Source organism: Chionomys nivalis, chromosome 14 (genome assembly GCF_950005125.1).
Source record: "Chionomys nivalis chromosome 14, mChiNiv1.1, whole genome shotgun sequence".
Taxonomy (NCBI): domain Eukaryota; kingdom Metazoa; phylum Chordata; class Mammalia; order Rodentia; family Cricetidae; genus Chionomys; species Chionomys nivalis.
The window spans coordinates 17,999,136-18,023,940 of NC_080099.1; the positions used below are offsets into that span (position 1 = coordinate 17,999,136).

Here is a 24,805-nt window from a genome sequence, read left to right on the forward strand (position 1 = left end):
AAAAGAAATCAAATGAACTATTTGCAGAGGGTATAATCTTACATTTTAAATTCTCCACAGACTCCACTAGAAAGCTCCTACATCTGATAAACACTTTCATCATGATTGGGGTACAAAATCAACACACAACACAAATCAGTAGCCTCTCCAATATCAATAACAAATTTACCAAGAAAGAATCTTAAAAAGAAAAAAAATTCTATTCACTTAACCTTAAAACTCAAACAAAAAGCTCTCAAAATAATCATACCCAAAGGGATGAAGACCACTACAGTGAAAACTTCAGACTACTGAACAAGGAAGTTAAAGGCGACAACAGAATCAGAAAGACCTCCTGTGCATCAACAAGATTAAGACTGTGAAGAGGCGGTGCCACCAAGCGCAGTCTACTCATTCAAAGCATCTCCAGCAACACATTTTCACCCAACTTCTAAGAAGGAAGGGAGGGAGGGGAGGGAGGGGAGGGAGGGGAGGGAGGGAGGGAGGGAGGGAGGGAGGGAGGGAGGGAGGGAGGGAGAGAGAGAGAGAGAGAGAGAGAGAGAGAGAGAGAGAGAGAGAGAGAGAGAGAGAGAAAATCCTAGACCCCCAAACTGCCCAAGCTATCCTAAGCAGACAAAAGCAATGCTGGAGAATTATAACGCCTGGCTTTAAATTATGTTATTGGGCCATAGCAATGAAACAATATGGTGCTGAGTCAGAGACGAGACTGCTGACCCCTTTCATTGAGTACTGAGCAAATGGAATGCGGGTGTTAATGATACGTTCTTTAAGTTTATACTGTAAGCACACCCTCTGGCCCTCTCTTCCATATACATAAGCAAAAGTACTGGAGGTGAAGTAATTGGACTCCCTGATTAGTGGGTATGGAACTCTAGCCTGGGATGTCTAGAGCAAAGAGACTACCATCATAACAGTCATCTGGACTGTTACTCCAGCACTGCCTGTCTTGAATAAACATGCTTCCAGGCAACTATGCAGATACTGCAGATGATTCCCTGGCTCCTCAAAGTGCTGTTAACGTCTCCATGAACCTTGTCTCCCTAGTCCAGTCAGAACACTTCCCTGGTGGGGACTCCATCAGAGTGGTAACAGGTTGTAGTGGCTTAAAAGAAAATGGCCATCAATAGAGGGGCACTATTAGGAGATGTGGCCTTGTTGGAGAAGTGTGTCACTGTGGAGGTGGGCTTTGAGGTCACATGCTCAAGCCACACCCAGTGTCTCAGATCACTTCCTGTAGCCCACAAAGCTAAGAGGTAGGACTCTCGGCTACTTCTCCAGCATCATGATGATAATGGACTATTCCTCTGAAAACATAGGCCACCCCAATTAAATGTTTTTCTTCATAAGAGTTGCCATGGTCATGGTGTCTCTTCACAGCAACAGGAACCCTAACTAAGACACAGGTAAAGCTATGATTGGCCCCAGAAGAATAAATGTGTTTGCTCCAAACACCCATTTGGGGGCCCTTATGCAGGTTTTTAGGCCCCCTTAGTGAGCTGGCTGGGAAACTCCCCTGAGCCAGCTTCCCTAACGATGCACTACCCCACCAACTAAGGACGCCCCCGCGTGGCCTTTGCTTTCCTGCTTCAGGCTGAACAGGTGCAGGGATGGAACAAAGCAGTGGCAGCAAGGATGAGGCTGCAGCACCTTGGCAGCTGAGCAAACAGCAATCTCTCGTAATGGCTTGAGAGTCAAAAAAGTAGCGACAAACTTGGGAATGACATAGCCGTTGAAGAAGCAATGGTGTGCACCTGAACCAGGTCCCGGACGCTGCCAGTGGACCTAAAGCCTTCTGCTGCCACCCGGGAACCCACAAAGGAGTCCTATGCCTGTGTCACCCCTTCCTGTACCCAAAGACTGGTTCCAGAGCAGTCCCACAAGTCCTGAGCCATGATGAATATCCTAGTTCCTAAATTCAGTTCCCCAAAGAGACATCAATCAGAAGTCAAGAAAATACTCCAAAGACACATCCACAGGACAAACTAATGGAGACAATTCCTCAATTGGGATTTCCTCTTACCAGGTGTGTCTAGGTTTATGTCAAGTCGACAAAAAACAAAAACAAAACAAAATGAAAAACTAACTATGAAAGGCAGTCTCTGCCTTGGAGTCTTCTTACAGGCTGGATCCTTTCTCTGTAATTTCTATACATTTACCTATTCCCCCATAGCTTTGAGTCATGACAAATGCCGCACCTTCACTGGGGCCTTCCATGAAGATCTGTTTATAATTGTAGCACCCTAAGATTTGTTATTCCCCTTTCTCTGCTTTTTCTCCAAAGCATTCATTAACTCCTAACACACAATGCAATCAGCTTGTTGGTTCTTTCCCGGCAGGAGGGAGTAAAATCATGGGGAGGGTTATTCATTGAGTTCAGGGCTGGCCCATGGTAAGGTGCCAGGGATTTATTCCCTGAACGAACAGGTGATATTTTCAACTGAAGACTCCACAAAGGACTTGCATGCTCTTGTATCATGAGTTTCTAGCTCTTTCTTGAACTCTACCAAAGGAAGAGTTCAAAGACCAGATTCTTCACTATTATCAAACTGATAGAAAGGTCTTTCTAAATGGAAAAATCCACTGTCCTCCCTTCTCTGGCTTTGTCGCTCTCCACCTCTCAACAAAGATGCTTTCATGGGAAATGCTGGTTTCCCTGAGGCCCTGACATCCCCGCTACTGTTTCAGAAAGCAAGGAGCTCTGAGAGAGTAAGTGTTCATTTCTACCACATATCTTTAAAAAGGCCTGAATTAGGCCAACGCACGCACGCACACACACACCTACACCTGCTTGTTAGCAATGATTAATTAGTGATTCTTTGGGTTTAAAAAGATACAAATTCTGATCCCTAGGAAAGATATAGAATGCCTTCAGGCTTTTACAAAGTTTACACTTTGTGAAAGGGGGGAAAAAAACTACTTGAGGGTGTTTACTAATCCAAAATTAGAGACAGCAATTCGAATTACTTTGAAGGGCTCTAAGTGGTTGTGAGACAGTAACTTGGCCTCTTACAAATAGACAATTTCTTCTGTTCCTCTAAACCACAGGTCTTCTCTCAATTTCCCATCATTCTGTTATTTGCCTCTAACATGTTTCCACGTCAAGGGTCCTCCTCCCTAGAGCAGACTTCCTGATCCCCATTCCATCCCTACAACTTTTAAAACCTTGTAAAGCTTCAGTCAACATGTTTTCCATTTCTGCTCCAACCTCCTCTAGCCTCCACTCTTCTCCCATTTCTATAGCGTTGCTTTACCCCATTGGGCCCCTCATTAGGCCTCCCTGTATTTACAGCCAAAGCCACTGCATGTATCAAGAGGACGCAATTGGCCCACAGAAGTAGGGGCGTCAAGGTGAAAGTCCAGGCACAGAAGAGGGAAGCATCTGCATCAACACCATCTTCTCTTAGGCTCCCCCTCATGATGTACCACACAGCAGAAGGACAGAAGAAAGATACCAGAGTGTGGCTTTTCACAGAGGGACATGGTGTGGCTGGCTTGTCGTACTAATTTCCACTCCCAGTTATTTGCTGCTGTCAAAGAATCATCCACATGATGACTATCTATCAAGGGTTAACATTTTTAGCTTTTTACAGAAATTTTAAGTTCGTAGCAAAATTTGAGAGGATATTTGTTGGTTTCATTCATCCCCGCTCCCAACACATGCACGGCCTCTTCATTACAGCCTACATCTTAGTAGATTAGTTACTGCAATCAGTGAAATGACATGACTTATTCCCCAAAGCCCGCAGTTTGTGCAACACTGAAATGGAAGTCTAAAGCACTCTGCACGTTGTCCAGATGAATGGTGGCAGGTGTCTGCATTATAGGCCTATAGGATAAATAGGTCTGTGCTCGAACGTCCTCTGTGCTCTTCTCAGCGTCCCTCCCTACTTGCTAAGCCCTGACAATCATCCATATTACAATCTACACAGACTTGGCTTTTCCAGAATGTCATAGAATTGGGGTCACATAGTCGGAAGCTGTTCAGGCTGTCTGTGTTCACTTAATAATGGATGTTGAAGGTTTTTCTGTGTCTTCTCATTGTTTGAGATCACATTTCATTTCAGTGGTAAGAAACATTCCATTGTCTCGATGTACCCACAATTTATTCATCCCTTTACCTACAAAGGGAATTTTGATTGCTTCCAAGTTCTAACAATTATTAGAAATCTGCTATGAACATCTGTGTGGAGGTTTTTGACGAGATTTATCTTTTCATTTCTTTGAAAAAGCACCAAAAAATATAATTGGCAAATCATACACTGTTTGCATACTCTTGCCTTTGGTTAGTTCTGTTATGAAAAAAAATTGTCAAACTATCTTCCAAACAGCTACTGCATTTTATATCTCTACCAGCAATGGAGTATGGTCTTGCTTGCTCCCCATTCTTCCAGGATGAAGAAGGATCACTGTTCTTGCGTTTGGCCATTCTAAAAAAGCTGGAGTGATATCTTGGGTTAATTTGCATTTCTCTGAAAACATATGACACAGAACATGTTTCCATGTGCTTATTTTCTTTAGTGATTGTATGAACCCTGGTCATTTTTTTTGATTTGCATCTGTTTTTCTTTGTTCAGATGTTCAGCCATTTTAATCAATCTTTGTTCTTATAGTCATATTTTAAGAATTCTTTGCACATTTTCAGTAACAGTCCATTTACTTAATCTTTGCAAACATTCTCTCAGAGTCTATGTGGCATGTCTTTGTGCCTATGTGACTTGTATTTTTATTTGACAATGCGTTTCACAAAGCAGAAATTGTTAACTGTTATGAAGCCTAATTCATCAGTTATTTCCCTCTAGTGTTATATTTAAAAAAGCCATCATGAACCCAAGGACATCTAGAGTTTTTTCCTAAGCATTGTGTATGATTTTATGCTTTATATTTCCAATTGTAATGAATTTTGAGTTATTTTGGGTAAGATGTAGGTTTGTCTCAATTCTTTTTTTTTCCTTTTTGTATACAGATGTTCATTGTTCCTGCATCATTTAATAAGACAACCCTTTCTCCATGTGTTGCTTTTGCTTTTGTGTTGAAATCAGATGAATGTACTTGGCAACATCTGTTTGCGAATGCTCTGTTCTATTCCATTTAGCCACTTGCCTAGCCTCTTGTAAATACCATATTGCATTGATTACTATAATTTATAGTAAGCCCTGGAGTCAAGCAGTATTAATCCTCTGTTTTGCTCTTACCCTTCAAGACCAAATTCTCTACAATGAATCTTTTGGATGACTGCGTAAATTTTAGAATCAGTTTGTCAGTATCTACAGAATAACTTGCTTCAGGGCTACACCCATCTCATTTTGAAAAAGAATATGAGATCTAGAGATACAGCTTAGTAGTAGAACAGAGTACTTGCCTAGCATTTCTGATTTTGTTATTTTGGGTCTATTCTTTCTTTTGGTTAGATTAGCTAAGGGTTTTTCAAATTTATTTTTTCAAAGAATCAACTTTTTTTGTTTCCTTAATCCTCTGTATTATTTGGAATTCTTTTTGTTTCTATTTTGTTATTGCCCGAGGTTTTTTTGTTTGGTTTTTTTTTTTTTTTTTTTTTTTTTTGGTTTTTCGAGACAGGGTTTCTCTGTAGCTTTGGTGCCCGACCCGGAACTAGCTCTTGTAGACCAGGCTGGTCTCAAACTCCCAGAGATCCACCTGCCTCTGCCTCCCGAGTGCTGGGATTAAAGGTGTGTGCCACCACCGCCCAACATTGCCCGAGTTTTTATTATTTCTTCTTAGCTACTACTTCTGGATATGGTTTGATCTTGTTTTTCCAAAGCCTTAAGGTATATTGTATTAAGTTATTAATTTGAGATCTCTCCATTTTTTTAAATATAGGCTCTGAGTGCTGTAAAATTCTCAGGACTGCCTCCAAGATTTTGGCATTTTGTGTTTCATTCTCATTCAATTCCAGGGTTAAAAATATTCCTTCTTGATTTCCTCATAATTGAATGAGTTATCATTTAATAATGTGATATTTCATCTCTTGCATATTCTGTGGCTTCTTTGGCTCTTGATAGCTTTATACCATGATGGCCTGATAACCCCTTGCATTCTATTTCAATTTCCCTGTATTTATTGATAAGTCCTTTGTGTCTTCATGTGAGGTCATCTTGACAAAGTTCCAAGGCTACTGCAGTGATTTGAAAGAAAACTACCCCCAATGGGAGTGGCAGTATTAGGAGGTGTGGTCTCGTTAGAGTAGGTGTGGTCTTGTTGAAGGAAGTGTGTCACTGTGGAGGTGGGCTTTGAAGTCTGATATATGTTCAAGATACTGCCTAGTATCTCAGACCACTCCCTGCTTTTGCCTGCCTATACCAAGATGTAGGACTCTCAGTTCCAGCACCACGTCTACCTGCCTGCCACCATGTTGCACCATGATAATGAACTGAACTGAAAATGTAAGCTACCACCATTAAATCTTTTTTCTTTATAAGAGTTTCCATGGTCATGGTACCTCTTCACAACAATAGAAACCCTAACTAAGACAGTTACTGAGAAGAAAGTGTGTTCCTTAGTGTTTAGGTAGACCGTTCTGTAGATGTATATCAGTTAGCTTCATTTGATTATGCTATTTAACTCCAGAGATTCTCTGGCTTTTATCTTGATGAGCTATCTATTGGTGAGAGTGGGGTACCTAAGTCACACACTACCACTGTGTTGGGATTGATCTCATTTTACATCTATCATTTATTTTATAAAATTGGGTACACGTGTGTTTGGTCTCTGTGTCTTTGAACTGCAATACACTTTCAGGATTTTTTTTTTAATGAATATGGAATGAACTTCCGTATCTTGTCTGGTGAGTTTTGGTTTGCAGTCTATTTTGCAGCTATTAGAAATAACTATACCTGCTAGTCTCTTGGTTCCATCTGCTTGGAATATCTTCTTTCATCCATTTACTCTAAGGTGCTATCAGTCATTGATGGTGAGTTGTTTTGCCTGCAAACAGCAAAAAGCCAGATCCTGTTTTCTTTATTTTTTCCCAATATAATATTTTTATTATTTGAGAATTTCACATCATGTACCCGATCACACTCAATTCCCAGTCCTCCCAGGTCGGTCCCCTGTCCCTTGTGGCCCCCGAAAAGAAGGAGGAAGGAGAAAAAACTCCAATTTTTGTTGCCCATATACTCACTGGAGCATGGTCAAACCTCAGTGACCAGCCTCTTAAAGAAAACCAAGTCCTTCCCTACTAGCACCCGGGCCAGAAAGTATGAATTATGGAGGGCTTTATCTTTAAGGATCTTTATCACAATTTTTTTTTTTTTTTTTTTTTTTTTTTTTTGGTTTTTCGAGACAGGGTTTCTCTGTGGTTTTGGAGCCTGTCCTGGAACTAACTCTGTAGACCAGGCTGGTCTCGAACTCACAGAGATCCGCCTGCCTCTGCCTCCCGAGTGCTGGGATTAAAGGCGTGCGCCACCATCGCCCGGCTATCACAATTTTTAAGAGTTATCTTTGATGGCTTTCTTTCTAGGCTATTACTTTTCTGGGGGGTGGGGAGAGGGGTTTGTCACAGAAGCCTTCCATGTCCCTCTTTCTCAAGTGAGTCTGCAGTCATTGCTGTCACTCAAAAGTAGCCTCCCTCGCCCTTTACTGTGAGCAAGAGCACAGATCATGGACTCCCAGATGGTTTCTGGGGACAGTACAGACATCTACATGGTTAACAAAGATAACATAGTAAATTGCATCATTTAACAACGAATATCACTGTAACCTGGTGTTCCTAATACTGGGAGAACAATGAGCAGCCTGACCTAAACAAGAAGGCCTGGTTATGTTTGCTAAGAACATTGTTGGGAACAGCAACTAATGTTAACATTCTTAAGTTTATCAGTCTACCCATTTCCCTTTGTAACCACGTGACTACTCCACTGATCTAAAGCCTGCCTAGAAGAGGAACTTCCCAAGAACCAGGAGGAGCCACAGTAGACTTTGGGAAGTCATCTTGGGCCCTAAAGTACAGTTTTTAAGACAACACAGTTTGTCCTACAAAACATCTTGAACCCAGACCCAAATAGGACATCACTCTCGCCAAACATGATGGAATCCTCATGTCAACTGTCCTGCATAGAGTTTGGGCTATTTTCCAAGATCATCTTCAGTCCTCTGTAACTGCCTCTAGGAAAACATGATCCAGACACATCCAACCTCACTTCAGGAATCATATACCCAGTAGGGTTTTTCACTCACTATCCAACTGTGATTTATTCATTCAGAAAGACCTGACAGAAACACCTAAGCTAGAAAATAAATTACCAAGTACCTACAGCATCTAAAGCTGTTGTGAGAAACCCTCACAATTCATTCTTCCTTCCCTCATAGAATTGTTGTCCAGGCGATATGAAGACATGTTTTTAATGCCTGCTCTAAAGCAAAGGTATTCAATCTTTACCTGGTATTCAAACTTTAAGCTATAATTAGGTTTGCTTTTTCTGGCTTTGGGTATTTAAACCCATCTGATGCCTGGCAGGGGCAGGGAATTCACTGCATTCAAAGTATTTTTATCCTAGTTAAGAAGCTTAATTAATGTTGACTTCTACAAACAAATGCTTTTCAAAGGATAATGACATACAAAGATTATGAGTAAATTAAAATTGACAGTATCTTTGAAACTTTGTAAAACACAGGCAGACACAAACATTCTCCATATATTATTAATGAAATAATTTGGTTTCTATATTCCCACTGTGAACTCTGAAACTTCCCATTTTCAGATAAATGTACATTGGTACAGCAAGATTTTTTATGAGATAATGTAAAATTCTGCAGGGCCAGAGACATACATGGTTCATATTTTTTATGAATGGTCTTATTGACCATTTGATTGCACTTGATCTTAAGTCGTTTCTCTGTAACCTTTCTGCCAACTCTAAGGCCAGGAAACTGCAAATTAAGGTAAGAACACAGAGGACAAGGGCAGGATAATGAAGGGATGAAGGAGCCTGTCAGGTGGATTTTTCATGAGCTCAGAGGATGCCCAAGCCCTCAGCCTTGGCTCATTGCCTGAGTCGGGTCAGGATCCTGCAGACTCCACAGGGTTGCGCCTTTGTTCTTATTCTAATGTGTTTTGCAGCCCAGAACAGAAGCTGCACTGTTACACTGAACATTTCATGAACCTCAAGTCTTTTATCTGAAACTGAAGCTTAAATGACTTCTTTTATCTGCCTGGCTTGCTGGCCATCCCCTTCAAGTACCCGAAGGAAAATGAGGAAGGCCTGTGCTGTCTGTCACACTTCCAGGATTCAATGAACTACACAGCACCAGGATCTCAAAGGGCAAGGAACTGATTTTCATACTGGGCCTTTGGCCTTCGGAAGGTAGTTCTCTCCACAGAAGGCTGCGTGCAGAGAGACCTCGGCCATACGCTGACTAGGCGAAGAGCAAAAGTCACAATCGGCTACTGGTTCTTTTTCACCCTCTGGCCTAGGGGACTGCTGGAAGGTGGGCATCTCCATTTTCTGTGGCTAAGATAAACTCACCCAAACTAAGACTTCCACAAAACCAAGACTCTAGTTCCTCCTGGTCAAAATTGGTACTTTTTTTTATGATCTGAGCTGTCCTCTGCTCATTAATCTCCTCTATGAGATTTATGTCTTCTCTTGAAATAATAAGATATTAATTATTCAGTGAAGTTTTTCTCTAGTGCCAAAGACAGAAAAACAACAGTGCTGTCCAAGAAAAACACGGCATCATCAGTGAATGGTTCCTATGGAACTGTGATAATTCTAGCCTACCTGAGTCCATGGGGACCCACCTCAGCCCAGCCTGGAGGTGTGCACTCTGCCGGGAACATTCTCTTCAACTCTGCCCTTCCTTCCTTTGCTGCCCTCATGGCCTAGCCAACGAATGGTATCCTCTGGCCCACAACTTCCGTACTGAAGCACCAACATTAGCATCGCCCCTGCAAACAAATCCAGAGGACACTTCCCCACACACCAGACCTTCTGACTCTCAGGATGGGGCACTTCAATGTACAAGACACCGGAGAGTCATCACCTGAGCCTCTGTTTCCCTCCTGTTGGCATAAACAAAATGCTGCTGGTTTTTTCTAACGGCGTTCCCTGTGAAATGCCCTAAGTGTCCCACATCAGCTCCTCACAGAAGTGTGTGAAAGCATCTTTCTGGAAGATAAAGGCTTCATAACGTGCGTGGCTGTTATTCACACACAGCCCCAGCTAAGCCAAAGGCACGAGTCTGATCCTTAATGACATCCACTAACCATTCTGAGGCTACAGATGGCTTGTCCTCCATTTAAAGGCATTCGGTCTTAAGGAAAATAACCTGGCCAACAGGCTGGAGAGACGGCTCCACGGTCAAGAGCATGTACTTCTCTCGGAGCAGACAGAAGTTCCATTCTCGACACCCACATCAGGTGCCTCACACCCTCCTATTGATTTCAGTTCTGGGAGATGCAATAGCCATTTCTGGATGCTAAGGGTACCTTGCATTCACATGTGCACATACTCACACACAGACACACACATATATAATTACAAATAAATCTTAGAAAATGACAACCAAGCAGGCTTGTTGTCCAATCAGAGCAAACAGGTCAGAAAGGTCAGCAAGTCTAGTTAGTCACTGGGATATAATGAAAGTACTATATACTAATTATGACATCATTAACAGCATCTCCATGGCTTTTCAAAGAAAAAAAAGTCTCCAACTTTGCTATTGTACTCATAAAAATAGCATACAACACCATTATCTACAAGCATGCTTCTTTTAGCCATGTCAGTCTCGGCACAGAAAGTAGTCTGATCATTAACAGTGGGTGGCAAAGAGAGAGAAGGCAATTAAATGGCCTTGCGTTCAGGCCAGAGGCGAGGTCTCAGGGGGACTCTGGTTGTCCTGAACACTAGGGAAAAACAGAAGCGGAGGGCAGGGTGGGCACTGAGGAATGAGGAAGACAACGGGTACCTTCTCATCTGTATACCTGACATACAGGATGAGAGACCCTGCAAGAAGAAAAAGGAAATGCCGCTACGGGGGACCAAGGGTTTCCTTCCCAGCATACACTCTCCTGACTCCTTCATTTTCCAAGCACACACTTTAAAAAAAGTTAACTCCTCAGAGAACACAGCTATGAGTAAATCGTGGTTTAAACCGAGAGGACCAGCTCCTTGGCTCAAGCATCAGATACTTTGAGGGCACCTATCATGATCAGGTAGAAGATGTCACACATCTCATGGCATAGGGTCCCAGGACCTGTGCTGTGCAGGGCGATTTGAATTGTGCACAGTGAGAACTGCGCACACACTGGGCAGGTGAAGCAGCTGTGAGACATCTTCACACCAACCCCACAGCTTTTCTTGTTTTAATCTTTTTTAATTTTAAATATTTTTTTCATACAATATATTCTGATTATGGCTTGCCTTCTCTCGCCTCCTCAAAAATCCTCCCCACCCATCCAACTCCACACCTTCTTTCTCTCTTCAGAAAAAGAACAGAGAAAAAGAAAAGAGGATGAAACAAATAAAGAGTATAAGAAACACATGCAGAAACATGTGAACACACACAGATACAGACAAAAACTCATAAAAATACATCAGAAAAAATATCATTGAGTTCATTTTGAGTTGGCCATCTACTGCTGAACATGAGGCCTTCCCTTAAGTGTGATGTGTATACCCAGTGATGTTTGGCTCTTCTATCCCTCCTTATATAATTGCAAAGGTATTTTTTATAAGCTTTTTTTTAATGAAACATGTCTCTAGGAAATGGAAACCGAGGAAAAACAAGGAGAATACTTCTTTTCCAGTGACAGCATATTTATGGAGGGAGCCAGGATCCGCAAACATCTGGCAGCCACATTTCTGGAAATTTGTAAAGGTCTGGGGGATGCTCCCCTTTGGATACGAGGGGCTTCACAGACGACCATTTTCACATGCTACGTAGTCCTAGCAAAGGGATCCTACCACACAGTCTCTTCTGATTCATAAACCTCTGGGACATTAGACTGGAAAAGAAGAAACACAACTCAACAACTCGAATCCCTCTCCAAATTGGTCTACTAATTTTTTTTTAAAAAAAAATTATTGTGGTAAAATGCAGTGAGTTTTGTCATTTTTAACCAGTTGAAGTGTAAAATTCAATTAATCACATTTATACTGCTGTACAGTTGCCACCACTATATGGTTCCAAATTTCTTTTATCACTCAAAATAAAACTCAAGAAATTAAGTCCCCAGGATGCCATCTCAGATCGTAGCAACCTGAATCAGGTCTTGCCTCAGCACTAGCCTGTTCGAGATATGTCACACAAGCCGTCCCTGGCTGGCTAGCCATAATGCCTATCCAGTTGCCTGTCGGGTATTTGGGTGGTGGCCAGCACTTTCAAATGCTTCTTCTCAAATGTGTTTCCAGTCTTTGGAGCAGATCCCAAAGAGCTGTGGCTTTTCTGTGCTTATCGCTCTACTGAAACATCAAATCGTGTGGTACCTGTTGTTATTCCTCTCAGTAACAGAATTATGTTCCAAATTCTCTATACTCTTGCTGAAGCTCATTTTCAGACTTAAGTTTAAAAAGAAAAGTCATTAGAATGTTTTTTAAACAGCTTCATGCATGTTTTAAGTGTATTCTGATGGCTCTTCCCTCTCTTTTCTTCCTTCCATCCCTGTTGACACCTCCCATCGCCAAACCCTACCAGTTCTCTTCCTAGTTTGAGTCTTGGTTTTGTTTTGTGACCTGGGCCATCCATGGGAGCCTGAACAGATCACTGGGCACACAACTGAATGCAACGATTCTCCCTACTTTCAGGAGCAAACAGCTCAGTGGTGAGGGAAAGGGTCTCTGAATCCTTCTTCCATCTGTGCCTGACCTGAGCTGATGACCCATTTTGTGAAGATACAGGACAAGCATCCATAGCTGCTATGAATCTGTGATTGAGAATGGCTGTGTCTTGCCCAGCTATTATTCCATAGCCCTTGGCCTTATTTCACAACTCTTACATTCCTCCTGCCCCCTCTTCTGCTTAGAGAGGTTGTCATAAAGATCCATTTAAGGCTAAGGGGTCTTCTTCCACTTATTCTCAGTGCCTTACGCAGCCACGAATCTCTGCTGCCCCACCTTTCTCTGGAAGAGAGGCTTCTGGATTTCAGATTATAGTGCGTCTAGGCATCATAGTGCTTCTAGGTGTGACAGGATATTCATTTTCTCTCTCATCTCTTCTTTCTCACAGACTCTTATCAAGTACATAACGTATAATATCTTTCCTCACTGCGGAATATCTTTTCATTTTCTTAAGAATGTCTCTGCATGAACGAAAGCATTCAGTTTATTATTTTTCTTTTGCTCCATATATTTTAGCATCATAATAAGAATCCACTGTCATACAGAAGGTCATTAAAAGTTACCCTATGGGTAACTCTAATATTTAAGTCATTGATTAATTTTGAGTTAAATTCTTATGTAGTATGAAACCGAGGTCCAATTTCATCCTTGTGGTGTGGAAATCCATTTATGCTGCCATCATTTGTAGAAAAGACACCTTCCCTCCCAGCTGAGTGGACCTGGCATCCATCTTCAAGAGTCGCCTGACCACAGATATATGGTGTACAGCTCAGTTCCGTCCGTCTATGTATCTAACCTTATGCTCTGACCACAGTGCACATTTTGAAACTGAGATATATGACTCCTCCGGCTTGGTTCTTTTTCAAATACTTTTTGTATATTGGGGGTTCCGTTCGTATTCCACATGGAACTGGAATAGCCTTCCCCTGCTGCTTACCCTCACAAGGCAGTGAGACCTGAGAACATGGAGTCAGGAAGTGAGGCGGACTGAAGTCAGGACTCCAGCCAGTTTCACTCAGCAGCAGACAGACAGTCTGTACTCTGAGGGCTATGAGGAGTCACGTGAGTAAAGAAAAGCACAAAGGCAAGCCACACATAGCAGGCAAGCTGCACGTGACAGGAACACATTCTTCCAGAGACACACCCAGAAAAATAACAGTAGGCAATTGGGATGGATAATCTGAAGTGAACTCCCATGTGCTACACCTGGGAGGGGCACAAAAGCATAATTCAAGAACAATTTCAACTTTTTTTTGTCTTTTGTTTTTCGAGACAGGGTCTCTCTGCAGCTTTGGAGCCTGTTCTGAAACTAGCTCTTGTAGACCAGGCTGGCCTTGAACTCACAGAGATCTACCTGCCTCTGCCTCCTGAGTGCTCAGATTAAAGATGTGTGCTGCCGCCACCACCCAGCCAATTTCAAGTTTTTGAAGAAACTGAAGTCACAAGACTCTTGTTCTGGTTTCTTGGAGCTTTAAATCTCCTCATACAACTCCATTCTTGGATCATGTTCTGACAAAAACACTTCTTAGAATTTTGATGGGGTCTGAATTCCATCTATTGATCACTTGAGGTTAAACTATCTCCTCAGCTATGCTAAGACATGGAAGTGTTTCCATTTAATTCTTTTAGAATGTTCTCTAATTTTCAGTGTATAGTCTTTCCTCCTTGGTTAAATTTAATCAGGTATTTTATTCTTTAAAATTTCTTTTTAATTATTATGTATATAGGTGTTTTTGTTTACATATATGTCTGTGCACCTGTTTTGTACCTGGTGCCTGTGGAGGCCAGAAGAGGGCGTCAAGTCATCTGGAACATGAGTAACAGACAGTTGTGAGCTGCGATATAGGTACTTGAACTTGAACCGTGGTCCTCTGGAAGAGCAGCCTAAGTACTGAGCTACCTCTGCAGGCCCTCAGATGCCATATAATGGCATTATAAATGGAAATACTTTGTTAAATTCCATTTCAGACTGTTCAATGCACATGTATAGAATCACATTCAACTTTTGTATCTTGATCTTATTCTAAACAACTTTGTTGAATTTACTTAATTGCTCTAGTGGCTATTTTATGAATTGGTTGATATTTTCTATGCAGAAGATCGCCTCACATGTACCTAGGTGTAACTTATTCTCATTGCAAGGACACCCCCCCCTTTTTTCTTTTCATTTTCTACTTACCCCAGATAGAAGATCCAGAAAAACAGATGATCAGTGGTAGATGAGTATATCCGTCTCTCCTGATCTTTCACTATTGAATATGGTATTAAGTGTAGAATTTCCATCAATGTTCTATTATGTGTTGAATGTTTGGGTTTCCCTAAGACTCACAGGCTGTGAGCTAGGCAGTAAGGCCTCTGAGCGAAGAGTAGATCATCACAACAAATGGGATTAGTGTTCTTATATTTAAAAGTGAGACTCCAAAGAACTATTTCTACCATGGAAGGACATACAGACACCATTTCTACCATGGAAGGACATACAGACACCATTTCTACCATGGAAGGACATACAGACACCATTTCTACCATGGAAGGACATACAGACACCATTTCTACCATGGAAGGACATACAGACATCATTTCTACCATGGAAGGACATACAGACACCATTTCTACCATGGAAGGACATACAGACACCATTTCTACCATGGAAGGACATACAGACATCATTTCTATCATAGAAGGATACCAGAAGCCACTGTTTGTGACTCAATAATGAGCCTTTATGGACAATGAATCTAACAAAAAAACCCAAGTAAAGATTGCCCTGTGTTCAAAGCTTTGAGAAATAAATTACTATCATTTATAAAGCACCCAATAATAGCACTTTGTTTTAACAGCCTGAGTGGACAAAGATAAGTTCCTTCCTATTTTTGCTTTTTTGATGAAAGGATGCTGGGTTTCAAGAGAAGTAATTTATGTATCTAGAAAGAGGACTTGGGAGAGTTCCCCTGCTCTCTATGACTGTGATGCATTGTCTTGTTGACTTTATTTGAGTCACAATCCTTCAATGGGTCTCTTTTAAAAATAGAATCGCCAAGCATATTATCATTCAAAAGCATTCTCTAGGTACCATTTGAAAGATTGGTTGATTATTGCATTGGTTGAATCTTATTGTATTCAATGGGTATTTATTTTGCTCTTCGGAATTAATCAGAGAATTAAACGCCCACAAGTAAGAGAGCTAATCAGCAAATTCTGCCCTCTCGGACAACATTCATGGGGGATAGAAAACAGCCAAGACAATGGCATATACAGAAGATGAATGGCTGGTGAGAATACTGGGGAACGAAAGCAAGAAAGGGAGCAGGGGGCATGGAGAAGTCATTTGGAAAAGAGAGGAACTCTGGCTTGCACTATGACTTACACATACTGTAGCAGTGCTTCAGAGGAAAAAAGGCTTTTAATAAAGAGGAAGCAGTTGCCAAAGCAACCTTAGTACAACAGCCCTCTGCCAAACCACAGCCTACACGGGAAATCTTATTTCCTTTTGGTTGTCTTCCACCAACAAGGTTAGCCCTAGTGCCAAATGCAATGTGGTTTTGGTGCTGGGAACCAAAGAGGGCTTAAATCAGAGCAAATATGGCCTCTTGGAACAGAGAAAGTTGCCAACTCCATCAAGCAATAAACAGGTAGTATTCCAAGACCAAATATTTCAAATACCTGCTCTGATTTTCATTCATTTTGATAACAAAATATTCACGACTCTGTATCTGTCCACATTTTCTATAGATCCCAGTCTCTTAACTATAGGTTGTATAACTGAATGTGGAAGTCACAGAGAATCTGTCAACAACTGAAGGTAGAATGCATGCTGAATGTTGGGAATGTACAAACTGAAGACTTGTATAAATAGTGAATGTGTCACAAACCTGAAGTGTTTGTGCCAACATTTACCCATGTTGCATCATGAGACTTCTCTGCAGCCGTGGTTCTGAACACACAGCCTGAGCACTCTGGAATGAGTGTGCCTCATGCCACGCATGCCAATGGATGCTGCCGAAAGCCTTCGGTATAAGACCACCGTCCACTGTAAATCTCAGTGACTTTACTGTACTGCAAAGTTTTCTGCTCTTAAAGAATCGTAATGATTTGATTATAGAAGTCAAAGCCTTTTCATATTTTCCTATTGTCATTCCTCAGTGTGTATCAAATGAGTAATGCCTTTGAGTTGTATTGTGCTGAAATGTTTGATTTTTAAAATTGCTGTTTGAGTTCCTGACTGACAGGAGTTTCATAAGAAAATTGTTAAAACAGTTTTGGCTTGGGATTTAAAAAGAATTTTCAACAATTTCTCAAATAGCCCTAAATACAATTCTGCTATTTTGTACTATGTATTTATGCAAAGCTGATAGCATTGATGATAAAATCAAAATATCCATCAACTCTGAAAAACACCGGTGATCTACATCCCACAGCATCAGACGCTCAGACAAAATTTCATTGTTTACGTAAAGACAAGCACACCCATTTCTTCAGTACGCAAACTTGCTTTCATCTTTATTGAATGTGAAAATTATATATGCTAGAGTTGTTTTAAAATAAATTTATTTATGATTTACTATCAGTAAATGCTTGATTTGTGTACCTAAATGCCTGGAATTATGTAGAAGTTTCTTGGGTCAAAAGAGGTCACAAGTGGAAAAAGTTCAAAAAGCCTTGGTACAGACCAGTATCACATGACTCTAAGATGTTGTAAGAACAGAGGCAACCCAGTTGGTAAAGACTTTGCCATGTAAGTGCGGGGATCCGAGTTTGACCCTCATGGAAAAATCAAAATGCCAGGCAGACAACACTGTATTCCTGTAATTCAACCCATGGGAGACAAAGAAAGGAGCGACCCTGAGCTTAACAGAAATTCGAACCAAACTATCAACTCAGTGAGTTTCAGGTCAGCAAGAGACTCTGTCTCACAAATAAGATGGAAAGACCCCTGGCTTCAGTCTCTGGCCTCCCTGGGCACTGGCACTGCCATGTGCACAGACACAGGTGGGCATGTGTGTGTGTGTGTGTATGCGCACGCATGCATATACAAAGAAGTTACAAAGGATTGTTCATTTTCACTCCAATAGCCTAACAGAATGTGAACACATCCACCGACCAACAGGATGAGCAAGAAGTCTAACGAGACTGGAAAGAGGGCGTGCTGTTTGACAACTGGGCCTCAGTAAGCAAGGGACCAAAAGAATAGGAACCAAAAGAAATTACGTGTAAGCTTTTAACATATTCAGATATTCCACACATTTAAAAAAGACCAATTTAAAATTTTGAAGTAGCAATATATTTATTAACAGAGAGCTTTAAAGAAAACATAGCTTGGATTGGCGTCTACGAGGCTGCCATCTTGGGCTGGAGCAGGCTTTTCTTTCGGTTCCATTCACTGCCTTTGCCTCTCTCCCACCCCAGCAGACAGGAAGCACTGTGTGAGCAACAGGAAGCCTGAACTTCCTTCTCTTGTGCCCCAGCCAGCCAATTAGCATGCTAGCACGAGGAGCAGATGCATATGAATATGGAACATAGACCCTCATTTTTCTGTTCAGTCTGTCGAGCTATGAATCCTCTAATCCTGTTTTATCCTAAACCGTAAGGGTTTGAGTGGGGGTGGAGGGAAGAAGAGACTTCAAGAGCTTTATCTACAATGCTGTGAAATTCAAAACACTTAGGCCCTTCAACTGGCAAAGAGCATTCCTGAAAGCAATGGCAGTCCACACCCAGGTATATTTCCTGGCAGAAGAATCTAGGTTCAGTGACCGTGCAACTCATTCCATGTTGCAGACAATGCTAAAGTTACATCACTTGTTTAAATTTAAAAGCGGGACGGGGGGGGGGGAGGGGGAGGCTTTGACATAAGATTTTTAAACCTAAAGATAACAGGTATAACCAAATATTCAACAAACTATTGAAATAAAATTATTGGTTTACATGAGCTTAGACGAGTGAAGGGGAACAAAAATTATGAAATGTATAATTTTATTTACCATGCTAGAGCGATTCCTGTGCTCTGATCACCAACAGTTTAGGGAGACTTAGATCTCTAGCACCAGTGGTCCCAAATAATTCTCCTCAGCTATTAGCCATGCTTTCCTTGTACAAAACCATAATGGAAAATGTGGCCAAACAGATCAATGGAGAGTTCCCAGCAATATGGAGAAACAGTTGTATTTTGCAGAGATCAGTTTTTCAAACTGAAAGATCTCCAAAGCATGTCTGTCTTGTTAACCAGTAAATAGCTCATTCACATTCTACAAAGAAGCCTTTACGTTGGGAGAAATGGTCATATTTAACACAAACAGGGAAAATGGGGCCGAAAGCAGGAAAAGATGTCTATTTCCCCCGGTTTCTCCAACTAGACTGAAGCTTCCCTGGATTTAGGAGGGGGAGGGGAAGCTCTCATGGGAGGCTGATGACAAGCATGACCCATAAATGCAGAAATTATGCGGGAGAACAAGAAACACATTTTAAGACAGACATCTTGGGTCTTTCTCTCTTACTCTGCAAGTACAGATTTCTTAGCTGGATGACTTCCCACAAAAAATGCAAGATGGCTGTCAGTAAGATCCAAAATGCACTCCGTGTTCTTGCCAGGACCATCGCTCCTGAACACAAAAGTACCCATCAGATGAAACATGACTTCTACCTGATTACTCGGAATTAGTAATAAATACCAGAAATGTGTGAGTATGGGGGACACTGTGACATGAAATCAAACCCATTGAGCGGTGTGACATGTCCTTCACCTTCTCCAAAGACAATGACGAGTGAGGAACTGAGACACTATGTTGATAACTGTCCTCAAGCTTCTTTAGGCATAAAAAGAACAGAATGGAGCAACAAGGTTAACTCAAAGGAGTCCTGTCCCCAACATTAGTCACAGTTCACATGACACTCATGGATATCCCCTTCCAAACCCTGGGATCCGGGAAATACAGATAACAGGAAAGGGGGCCTAGACAACAGCATATTCTTGAGAGAGAGAGAGAGAGAGAGAGAGAGAGAGAGAGAGAGAGAGAGAGAGAGAGAGAGAGAGAGAGAGAACGAACAAAGAGGAAGACCCAGGAAGGGTGAGAGAATCTATATCAATTAATGTCAACCTTAACAGTCCGCAGGCCATGTGGATGTAGCCCTGAGGAAGAACATCGCACATTATGCCTCAGTCTGGAGAGCCTGCCTGTGGGAAATCACCAACTCTTTCACAGAAACTCTTGATCATGGGTTTTTAGCGTAGACACAAACTTCCAGTTCCCTTTGAGGTCATCCACAACTGCCATTACAGGTACCTATCAGTAAAAAGACCAGGAAACATTGCCACAGCAAAGCTCCCCGAAGTGTCAGATGAACACTGCTTACAGGACACTATTATACCCAGTAAGTCTAGGCAGCAAGCGGTTCTCTGTCAAAAGGTCAAATATTTCTGTCCCTTTGACGACAGGAAAATTCTGGAATGATGGAGACTTGCTTAAGATCTTTGCACCCATTTGCCCTGCTCCACCCCTTACAGCCATCATTGCTAGACTTTCCCTGGATTTTGGGACCATCTGCCATATTGATACACTTGGAATCATTTTGGAAACAGAAAAGAATTTTGCATCAGCTAAGTGAAACAGACACAGGAGCTAATTTCATAGTTCCGTGTGTGTGTGTGTGTGTGTGTGTGTGTGCATGTGTGTATGTATATATATACATATGATTAAAATCAGTTTCAAGATATAATAGCTTATTGGACACTAAACATCTTAGAGTCCTATCTAAAATTCACCTTATTTAAATCACATTTAATGTAATTAAACAGCATTTTGCTGTTATCTTAACAACAATACTAAGCCCTACCAGGATTACCTGCTTTGGAGAGTCACCAGGCTTGATGCCCAAATCCTGGCACTCCACATCCCACCAGTCATCCAGACACGAACATTCTAGAAGCTCTGGTCAGGAGAACTGCTACTGTAATGCTAAAGTTAACCTCACACCTAACTCAGCAGCAGTATCGTCACCATCGAAATGAACAGAGTTGACAAGACTGCCCTTGCCTTGGGGACTGGAGATGTCCTCCACCAGCATTGGCTACTGTTCCAGTGCCCTCGTGGATACAGAGGTCTGTGACGTCAGCCAGGACTCACAACCCTTCACCAATCAATCAAGCTGCTTCTCCCGCATCACATCCTTCCCACCGACTGTGAACCCGCCCCTGCAGATGAGCTGCCATCACTGCGCTCCTGTCCTTCGGTCCCTCCTTTGATTTTGATCACGTTGTCCCCCTCCTCCTTTCTGATGTCACCCTCAGTTCAACAGCTCTCTTAAAGCTCCATATGTCCTCGGGGCTGCCTTGCTGGGCTCTCTGGCACCAAGCCAAAGGAAGCTCAACTGCTTCTGGTTTCTCCATCTTCCAGAAACTGCCTGCATTCCCTGGGTTGTGGCCCCTTCCTCCAACTTCTAAGTCAGCAGTAATGGGTCAAGTCCTTTTCACATTGCATCTCCATGACCCTCTTTCTGTTGTCACATATCCCTTGGGTCACATGCAGGGACGGTTCTCCACTTTGGGGGAACTTATGTATTTAGGCCCCTCTTAATAGACCACGGTAATGTTTGCCAAGGTCTTTAACCTCAATTATATCTATAGATGCCCTTTTGCTAAGTAAGGTAACATTTTTATAGATTGAGGGTTAAGATGTGGACATCTTTGGGCTATAGAAGGCAGATCACGCAGCTGAAAACAATGGGGTGAATGTTTTAGAACACATGTAGGTTGATTCTCATGCATGTGTGTCACATGGGCCCAGGCTCCAAACTGTCCCTAGTCACACGAAGAATCAAGTGGGAAGCCCAAGTTATTTCTATAAGTAATAAGTGAATATAGAACTCATTCTCAAGGTGCAGACCGATCAAGGAAGATAGCAGACATTGACTTCCCTCCTTCACGTGCACACGTTCTCTCTCTTCCCGCTTCCCCATTTCCATCTCTCTCTGGCCTGTGTGTACAAAGATTCATTCTCCTTCCCCCAGTGAAGCAGATAAGCCTCACACTTACTAATTCTGCTAACCTGCAGTTCACTATCTTTTGGCTTAAAATAATGGTCTAATGTAGATCTGGATTCAATAAAGCTTTGATTTTCTATTTCTATGGAATATATATTTGCGCCTGGCACATTAGACCACTCTGCCATCCTGCCATGCACAGAATTCTTTCATCATTGTGGCAAAACACATGAGAAAATCTATTTAAAGTAGTGAGGATTTGCTGGAATTTGTGGTTCCAGTCTATAGCCAATTGGTTCCACTGTTTTTAGGTCTGTAGCAAGGCAAAACTAATATGGTAAAGGAAAGCTGCTTAACTCATGGTGGTCAAGAAGGAAGAAGACAAAAACAGACAGACAGACAGACGAAGATAGGAAAGAGAAAGAGACAGGCATGCCCTTCAAAGGCATCGCTATCATGGCCTACTTCCTCCAACCAGACACTACCTGCTAATAGCTCACACAGTTTGAGCTCATCAATAAGCTACTAATGATCCAATCACCTTGCAATAATGACATAGGCTTGGGACCAAGTCCTCAACATCAGTACATCAGCCCTTCTACAGGTACTTCATGTTCAAACAACAACTACTTTGAAAAAGTACAATTATTCTGGAGAGACAGTTCAGTGGTTAAGAGCACTTGAAGCTCCTGTAGAGGACTTGGGTTCAGTTCCCAGCACCCACATGGTAGCTTACAATCATCTATAACTCCAGGTCCAAGGAATCTGATACCTGCTTCCAGCTTCACTGGGTACTAAGAACATACATAGCACAGAGATATACATGCAAGCAAAACATTTATAAACAAAATATGTAAACCCAAATTTTTAAGTAAAATAATGCATACATATAATTGATTTGTACATGTGTATGTATGGTCACACACTGTATAATAGCATTTAAGTCAACAACAGACTGAATCTCACAGCCTAAGAACACAGAGGCTATATCATCTGTTTGTGTAAGTTTATCCTGTGACAGTCACACAAAAGCAAATGTGCCCAGTAACACATTTCTAAAAACACATTCCCATCACTTACAAACACACAGCTGCATGTCTGTGCACAGACACACTGTCTTAGGCACCATGACCATGGCAGCTCTTATGAAGGAAACATTTAATTGGTAATGGCTTGCTTACGGTTCCAAAAGTCCTGTTCATTATCACCACGGCAGGAGCATGGCAGACCGCAGGCAGATGTGGTGCTGGATAAAGAGCTGAGAGGTCTACATCTTGCCGGCCACCTGAAGTCGACTGAAACTCATACTGAGGGAAGCTTGAGCAAAAGAGATATCCAAGCCCACCCCACAATGACACTTCCTCCAACATGGCCACACCTCCTAATAGTGACACTCCCTTTGGGGGTCATTTTCTTTCAATCCACCATACACACATAAATATTATAAATGCTATACCAAAAATCAATATGTTTTGAAGTTATCTATTTAATAGCTTTGTCATGGAATTGAGGGTCCAAAATATACCAAACACATAGTAGCAGGAACAAAGTAACTAAACAAATGACTAACATCTACCATGATGCGGGTTACAGGAACCCACTGAGTGGTATAAGAGCACAAAGGACAGAGAAAAAAATAAAACTCATCTACTGAGTTATCATCTGTGCCATGACAACTGCCTCACCTGCCTTCTTAACGGGCATCCTTCATGCAAGGCTACTCGGGGAAAACACTGGTGGGGACAAGCAGAAAGAGGCGAGAAAAATAAGCAGTGTACCCTTCAAAGACAGAAACCTGGGGCTATGGTTTTAAAAGCAGATGAAGAAGTAGTCCTTTTAAGATATATAGATTTTCATCATGGTTTAAAAAAAAACTCGTTGTAATTTGCCATCTATCTTAGCACCACCAATATTTCTACAATTATGCTTTAAACCAGCAAACATGGCTTTAGCAGTGAGACTAAAGGCAGACAAGAGGAGACAGGCAGCCAAGCTCTTGGACAGCTTCCCTAGAGACCTCACAGAGGCAGGATGCTGAGGGGGTGGCACACTCTGCTGTAGCCACTCTTGGAAGGGCAGCATTCTCCCTGCTCTTTTGATTTTCTGCCTTAAACATGTGCCACGAAGTAATGGACCCCTAAAGCATCCATATGAAATAGGAGGTGACAACCTCAGACAGGTATCTAGCTGTGGGGTGGTGCTGGGAGACTCTTAGCATCCCCCGCCGTGATCAGGAGCAAGCACTTGGAACAATACTGTGATATCCCTAGTATCCAGCTTGCCACTCACACCCCAACAGGAGCAGAGGCCATCGCAAGCCATCGCAAGCCCTGGCCCTCTCGTCACAGTGGCCAAGGACCTTTCCAGGATCTCCGTTGGCTCTTCATAAGTCATGGCAAAGCCAGAAAAAGTACTTTCTTCCCAGCTAATAACACAATCTACAGTTGACTAGTTGATGAGTCACCATATTTGTCAATGTTTAATCAAATGTCTCTACTTTAATTTGGTAGTTTTCTTCTAAATTGGAGATAAGTTTTTTTTTTCCAGATCACCAATATTTGTATATGCTTCCAAAAAGCTTAGAGGCCCCAGGCTTCCTACCTAAATGTCCTCTGGTAAAACAATGTAACAGCCAACCAAACCTGAGGAAAATCCACAGCCCAGGTTCACTTCAGCACCAATCCTTTGTCAAGCTTCTCCTAGCTGTACCCTGACCCCCACTCTCCCCACTTCGAGTGCATAAATATCCTAGCGCTGGTCTATTGAGCTTCATTTGCTGACGTACAACTGGATTGCCTGCCACAGCAACTGCACGGCCTTGGGAAGTGCATTCATCGACCCAAGAGATACAGAGACGGAACACTTCTAGACTTCTTGCACACCCTCACTGCCAGAGGCCCCACTCAGCATCCCTTCAGGTGAGAACTTTGATAGAAGAATGGAAAAGTGACCACAGGCTCTTCCTGTCATCTCAGGGAACATGATGTCCAAAGACAATACAAAACATGTGTTGCTCTTCCTGGTCTGTGTTACAAGAATGC

At 42.0% G+C, this 24,805-nt stretch overlaps 1 protein-coding gene across 6 annotated transcripts in view; it reads right to left on the reverse strand.

Annotated features, from left to right (window-relative positions):
* Positions 1-24,805, reverse strand: part of Ldlrad4 (low density lipoprotein receptor class A domain containing 4) — a 310,292-nt gene that overhangs the window by 107,622 nt on the left and 177,865 nt on the right. Inside the window, exon 1 of one of the 6 annotated variants that reach the window (XM_057788518.1) lies at positions 6,849-6,878. The exons of the other annotated variants lie outside the window; for them this stretch is intronic. The gene's annotated coding sequence lies outside the window, so the exon portion shown is untranslated. Of the gene's footprint in view, positions 1-6,848; positions 6,879-24,805 lie in introns of those variants that run through there. 6 annotated transcript variants of the gene reach the window in all.